This window comes from Nesoenas mayeri (assembly GCF_963082525.1).
Source record: "Nesoenas mayeri genome assembly, chromosome: 12".
Classification (NCBI taxonomy): domain Eukaryota; kingdom Metazoa; phylum Chordata; class Aves; order Columbiformes; family Columbidae; genus Nesoenas; species Nesoenas mayeri.
The window spans coordinates 17311391-17319171 of NC_137547.1; positions in this window are offsets into that span (position 1 = coordinate 17311391).

Consider the following 7781-nt stretch of genomic DNA (forward strand, 5'->3'; position numbering starts at 1 on the left):
GGCTCCAGGTCAAAACCTCTGGAATATTCTGCAATTGCTATAACAGATTCTTCTCCCAATGAAGTCGAGGACAACTTGTTTATTTGAATTTTGTACACTTACAAAGAGCCCCCAATGTAACAACTGTAATTTTTAAATTTCTCCAACAAAATGTGTGTTTATGGTGCTCTAAAGACAAATAAAAAGCACATCTCTGCTTTTGAGACAGTGATAATCTATGTTGGTAATTTACGGAGATTAGGGGTAGCCTCTCAACCTCATTTATATATATTTCTAAGAAATTACATTCGTTTCCATGTTAACTATGTTAAGCTCACATAAATTGTTGCCTTAGTTTTATTTCTGAGGTAAATATATTTTGACAATATGTAGCCATAAGGTTAAAATCAGAAAGAAAGAAGAAAGAGGGTCACAGTGAATTCCATTCCTCATAAGAATACTGTTGTTACCTCAGTTATTCTGCTGCTTTGTCACTCACTGCATTCATACCTTTGGAAATTTTGTAAAATCATAGAAATTAGCTTAAGAAACAGCAAAGAGAAAACTACAGTACAGATCACAGAAATAAAAAAACCAGATCTATGTCTTAGTGAAGCAATAGTATTTGTATTGGCTCTGGTAAACATTGGCAGAGCCCAAACAGCATCCAGGTGTTGTAATCTCTGTTTGGCTTGTGGTTTGTGATTCTCTGTCTGCTTTTTAAATCTAAAAACATGTCATTCTGAAGCTAAAATTCAACTTATTTTTGTTTATATACTTCTGTACTTGTTTATAATCAATATTATTTCATGAGGAGCTGAAAAAGTTGTCAAGGTACAACTGGTCAAACAAAACAAGTGAAACATTAATAAAGAATATAAGGGTAAACATATCTAAATATCCTATCTTAGTATGAATACAAACCCCTGAAGATGAAATAAATCCAAAACTTAATCAATATAATCTTATTTTTCATTAAATTACCACTGAATTATTTTAACTATTATACAAGCTATCTTTAATCAGTTATTGGGACTCCTTTAGCAGCACTTAAAGGGTTTCTTTCAAATCAGTTTTTAACTGATGTATAAACACATCCCTACCATTATTTTTGTCTGTTTGTTAGGGTAACTACTTTTCAACGTTGTTTCTTCAATGTGATTAACTTGTGTAATAGATCTCTCTTTCGGCTTCCAGGCCAGACTCGTGTTAATCTTGCAGAACAGCAACACAACCCAGACGACGAGATCCGGCTTCCCTGCCCGAAGCTGGTTTAGAAGTTTGTAAAGGCAACTGCTGTTAATCTTTCCTTCTAGTGCATCCTATTTTGACTAATTAGGTAATAATAATTTAGTAACCTAATAGTAATTGACAACACAGAAATTCAAAATAACCATGTCCTGAAAACCGACACACACAGTATTATATCACCCAATATACTGGTTTTATACAACTATTTCACTACCTGCAAGCTTCTTGGTAATGAATATGCTATTAAAAGTTTGTTGGTTTCTTTTTAATTTTCATGTTTCTCGTGTTGTAATTCTGCAATAAATTTCTCTGACTTCCAACATAAATAAGTTTCATTATTCCTCATTATTAAAAGAAATAAACACATTCTCCTTCACTGAAAGGGTTTCATATAATTAGATGACCTTCCTACATAAAATCACGAATGAAAAAGGACCTGACAACTTGCGGGAAAATATTTAATCAGACATTAGGACATTAAATATAGTTAGTCATGACACAAGACATTATTGTACTAACAAATGCCTTCAAAAACAGTCTTTTACAATACAAGAGATCAAAACAGACTTTAGTTTTACTACACCATTAGACAAATCTCAGCTTTTCAACAATTTATCACCAATTTCTTCATTTGGTTGCTTTAAACATGCTTTTAAAACATACCTGATAACTAGTAAAAATTGTATACAATGCAAATGACATTTCAGATAAGTTTTATTGACTTAATGCTCTGGTAATAAAATTATAACAATCAGTATTATTTTGATTTATTGCAAATTTTACTTTCACCTTAAATGGACTTGGTGTATGGTAGAAATGAATGTAATGCTGCTGCCACCTCAAGGTCACTACGGAAAAGTGTGATGGTTCATTTCAGTTTGCTCATATCTGATAAACAGTAGCAAGATTCAATAATTAAGAATGAACAAACTCCTTTGTTTTCATGCAGGTGTTCAATGCTCGTTGTGTGCAGAATCCACACACATACTTGCAATGAAAAAACAATGCTATGTCTCTGTGTACCTGGAAGTGCACACACATGCACCTGCAAACCCACATTCACACACAGAGCTAAGGGTTAGAGTCAAAAAACAACTTTGGATGTTAAGCAATGTTCATAAGGTGAGACAAACCATGAGGTTCTAATTTTACACAAACTCACGAACAAGAATTTGATTTAGGAAAATTCAAAAGGGAATTAAAAACCTGGTATGATAAGGTTTGTTTCATTGTTGCTTTTTTAAACTCGAACATGAAAAACACAGTAGGATGGTGAACTCTGGTTTGTCACATTTGTATTAGTATTTTTATAAACATTTTAAGGGAATAAGTGCACAATACATTCTATAGCACAGATACTAAAGTTGTGTAAATTTTCTTATTTAAGGTTTTGGAGGACAAATAAATATTTTATGAAGAAAACTGGAACAAGGTGTTTATTTAGTACCATGAAACAGTTGCAGTGTTGTGTGTTTGTATGGATGCTCAGAAATTAGATAGGTTTGTACTCATAAAAGTTCTCCAGGAGCATAACAGAAGCCTCATACCATCATACACATGACAAATCTGTGGTCAGCTATGTAAATTTTGCAAAATTTATCAAGGTTAGGTTAACGTAACTGCTACACTGAACTTATCTGAAAAATGTCACACTCTAAAATTACAATCTACTGCTTAAAACCCATCTCAAGCACCTATGTGTCTAGATTAAAAACCCCTACCTAATCCCATTTGGCAAAAAACAGATTGCACTTCAAGTAAAAAAGTCTGCAGGAGCAGATCAATCGATGGAACATAAGGGAAGTTTCCAGGACCAGCCAGAGCATTCACTGAAGGACAGATGCCTGGTCCACAGTTCCCTGAGAAGTACTCAAAAGCACTTGTTATTTTCTGATTCACATCATCCAGTTTCCATGCTGAGCAGGAAACCTTAATATCTTTATTGTTAATAGATACTGAAATTAAGTCATGGATACACCAGTTTCACATCTGACTGGATTTACAGATTTTTGGTGCTACTTTATCCTTTGGGAGCTACCATGTAGGACATACTCTAGGAGCTCTTTCTCACACCAGAAATTAGTGTATTTACGATGACTGATTTAACAAGAATGCCTTTTAACTACTACTTTAAAAAGGGGGATGGGGGGGCAATTAAATCAATTACAGGAATATTAGCTATATTAGAACTCCAGGGAGTCCAATTCTTTTTAAGGGCTCTCCTTTTACATGTGAAATATTAATTTATGTAATGTAGGATCTAATTCCAGGCTTACTGCAGTTTATCATTCATAAACGAATTCTCTTGAATGTGTAAAACACACACCAAAGGCAGTCACTGGGGCATATATGAATGAAAAATGTAACAACTGGGATCAGTCTGTACCTGCTATAATGCAACACTTCACATACAGCTAATTTCTCTTAAGAATGCAAAGGAAGCTTCTGTATTTTCTCTGACTGTAACAAGAAAACAAAAAAGAGTGGTAGATTTCTGTTGTCGTAGGAGTTTTTTGATGCATATGACTCCCCTTGCTACAACTGCCAGTAATAAATCACATTCTACGCTCCCTTAATTGGATTACATAACTAAGAAAGCACTTTTTGGAGTAAGAGCTGGCAAAAAAACAAACAAACAAAAAAACAACAAAAAACCCACTATTGACACAAAATAATAAAAAGGGGATATAATAATTGACATTAAAATATAGTACTACCATGTGGCAAGTCTCTATGAACCGCCTTGATATTTTCTGTATAGCTAAATAATCTTTTGTCCCTATTCTAGGTGGAGTTTCCCCATGGCCAATTCAGACGTAAAAACCAATCCAAACTTTCCTTATGATTTTCACTAATTTAAAACAGATCTATCCTCAGTACATGTACACAGACCACACTGCCTTTATATTAGGACAGACATAAGAAAATGGCATATTTTAAGGGCTAGGAGGAACTCTGGGTCTTTTGAAGGCAATGGTGAGTCGTCATCTACCAGTGGGTAGGTCCATTTGTCACCTACCAGTGGACAATATCATTCCCACAGCTGTAGAGAACTTCAAACTATTAAAGGGAAAGGCAAACTGGAAAGCGAGATTCTGACTCGGAGGCTTTCACTGCCCTCGCTCACTGCAGAATCGAGTTCAAAGAATCAGCAAATTGTAGCCCATCCCCTAACAATTTCTTCTGCAGTGCCCTAATTTCAGAGGATCCAATTCTCTTGATTCCATATTTTGCCTCAAAATATGAATTAAGTAGAATATGGCACGGTTTGGCTATTTTTAAATGTACTTTTTCCAAGGCAGAACATGGGAGTTTGAAGCATTTCTTCAAGTCATAATGCATCCTAGTTCTTTCAGTCACCATTGCAAACCCACTCCTTTTCAATACAGAATCATAAAATTACTCATATAGGCAAAAATATACATTAAAATAATTGTTACTTATTTTTTAAGAATTTTATAAATCTTCCTCTCCTGTTTCGTCTTTCCTCCAATCCTACTCAGAGTCAACTACAGCTCAGATTTATCCTCTTCTGCTTTACATTCACTGCCGACCTTCCTATGAGAGACAAATATGTTCATTGTGATACTTTGACCAAGTCTGTAAAAATCATCTACTAACATACTAATAATAGTTAGGGATGTGATTTCTGGTGAGATTTTTATGTAAGATTTAATATGGAATGCAGTTATAATCACGTTTTGCCAATATTGCTGACAGAAATAAGCTGTCACCCCACAGACGAAACCAGCAGGTACAGCAGTTGTGAAAAGAATTGCTGCATCAGTATAAGTTCTATATGAAAAAGTCCCTCTTATTGTTGGGATGCATCAGAAAAACACCTTTATTTATTGTAGAGAACATTTCAGCACCTTGATTTGAGCCAAGGTGAAACTCTCCATAATGTCTCACTATTATCACCAGCAATCTCATGTCAAATGACTTTTCACATTCTCTTAAACTGAGTGCCTTGTTACAACTGACTGGTAGGTTCTGTAAAAATACAGTTATAAGTTGTACATTTTAGAAGACCTAACATTTAGGGTTTAGTTTTGCCTAAGTCAGTAACACTGTCCCAAAACCACAAACTTTACTTCAAAATTTTAAGGAAGTATCTAAAGAAAAAGGTGAGCCTTTCCCTATTTCCTACACTCAAGGGCTCTTCTTTAGGTCTCATCTCAATATCAACAAAAAGTCAGTATGCTAAAGGTAGCACAATATATTCCACAGAATGGCATGAGTGGAATTTTGCAAAAAAATTATATTCTCTAATTCCTGAGAAAAAGTCATAAATATAAGTGAAAAAGCCGATGAGAAAGAAATATAGACTTTTTTTCCTGTAAAAAGCAATTCCAAATAAGTGACTTATGGTCAAATAACTAAGATTCAAGGGAAAGAAAGTAAGTTTGCAAATAATAGGACAGATGCTGTTAAATCACCTCTAAATTGCAATTACGTATTTTACATATACACTTACTTGCACACATAAAATTGGATTTACGTATAGCTTAGAGGTGGTCCTGAATCATAGGGTTTAAATCTGAAGTCAAGCCTATATCCACACATCCATAAAGCTGGGAGAAGCAGGGGATTGAATACAGGGATTTTTGGTCTCATTTCCTGTACAAAAATAAAGTAGATGTGATTTTAGGAGACAGAATAAGTCACATAAGAAAGCAGAGTCAAAGAGATTTCCCTTTACTCCACAGAAAAGTATACATTTGATAACGTCATGAAAAAGTACAAGGTCTAAAGGAATAAGAGAGATTCACTGTTTTGCAGTGTTAGCAGTACTAAAATAATTAAAAGACAGATCAAGGAACAAACACAAAAAATAGGAAGTTAAAAATGCCATGGCTATTTTCTGAATATACAACATATATCAGATTTACAGCTTCTCAGCAAATACTAATAATTTAGATTTAGTAAACATATTAGCAACCATCTTCTCAAAAATAGGAGATACGTATCTAAATTAAATTAATATAAATCAGCCCCTAGATGTCATTGTTGCAGCTGAAATATGACTTAATACAGAACTTTCCTAATTCTGTAGTAGAAAAGGCTGTGTAATGCAAAATAAACCATCTAAGTAATATAAATTCTGCACAGTTTTACTGCCTCAGTGCCAAAGCACTAAGACAACTGAGGCTATGGTGAAAAAAGATAACTCACTCTAACTATACAAAAGGTTTGTATAGTTTGGGTTCTCACAGAAGGTGAGCACAATCACCCCAAAGGACATTGCAATCTAAACATCAGAGCTTAAAATATCATATACTCCTTTCACAGGGAAAGATTCTTTGTGACTCCTATCAATGTTTCCCTCAATACAAAAAACATTGACATTTCATACTGTTAATACATTTCTCATTTTATCTGGAAGAATTGTACATGTTGTCTCTATAGATACAGAAATGTAATTATTTTTTTAACTCTTAAAGAGTTTTTGTTTTCTACAATCTCTTGTGGCAACAAGTTTCAGAGGTTAATTACACGTTTATATTTTAAAAATTCTAAAACTTGCCTTACCTGTTTTGAAAATCCAACCATTCAACTTCACTGAATATCTAGTTAGTCTAATGGTAGGAGAAGCATATTTAAAGTGTAATTTTTTTATATTATTTATTATCCTCATATGTCTATAATGTTCTATTGTATTGTCTAAATGAAGCAATGCAATGTTCATCCATCCCCGTATAATTTTTCAGTATTGCTAATCATTCTTAATCTGTCTGTGGTATTTCCTCTCACAATATAATATCGTACTTTTTCATACATGAATAACACAGCATCATTTTTTCCTATACAGTGTTCTTACCACTCTTCTCGTACTCTCTGTAAGAGAGCTTTGCAAACTTCAGCGTTTTGAGAAAAAAATTGTCCCCTGTGTGAAGCTCCATTTCATAGCAAGGACTCCCAAGATGCCAGCCTGACAAATCAAAGTAGCCAATACATATGCACCTACATAAATATATGCAAACTCTACCACCACTTTCTGAGAAACTCCCAAAACTTGATTTTTCATGTGATAATCAACTGTATTTTTGCACTCTGCACTTTTTTTCTTTTTCCAGAAACAGAACAGCAGATACAGTATGAAACAGATTCTGTCATCCGAAAAGAATGAGAAAAACCAGTCCAGGCTCATGTGCTGCAGTCAGTCTTTATCAATGACAGAAAAATTCTTAGTTGGCAATAGTGTTGCAATGCTACTTCAAATTTCACTCTTTTATGGTGGATCTACCTAATGATAGATAAAGGCCACCTCCAGGCTGACAAGACCTAAAACTTAGGTGAAATATACAAGAAAAAAGCTTACTCCCTCAGGTGCCAAAGTGCTCACATAGCACTCTTGCTCACTGTTCACCTCGAAGGGTACAAGCCAAGGCTTCCATTCCAAACAGTGCTCCATGCAAGATTCACCTCTGCTGTACATACAGCTCCAAAGCAGGGGATTCGGGGACCCCATTTATATAATACACTATAATGCATTATAACAATGTGAAAATTATAAAGCTTTTATAGCAGTTCATACAATTAAACTGAGC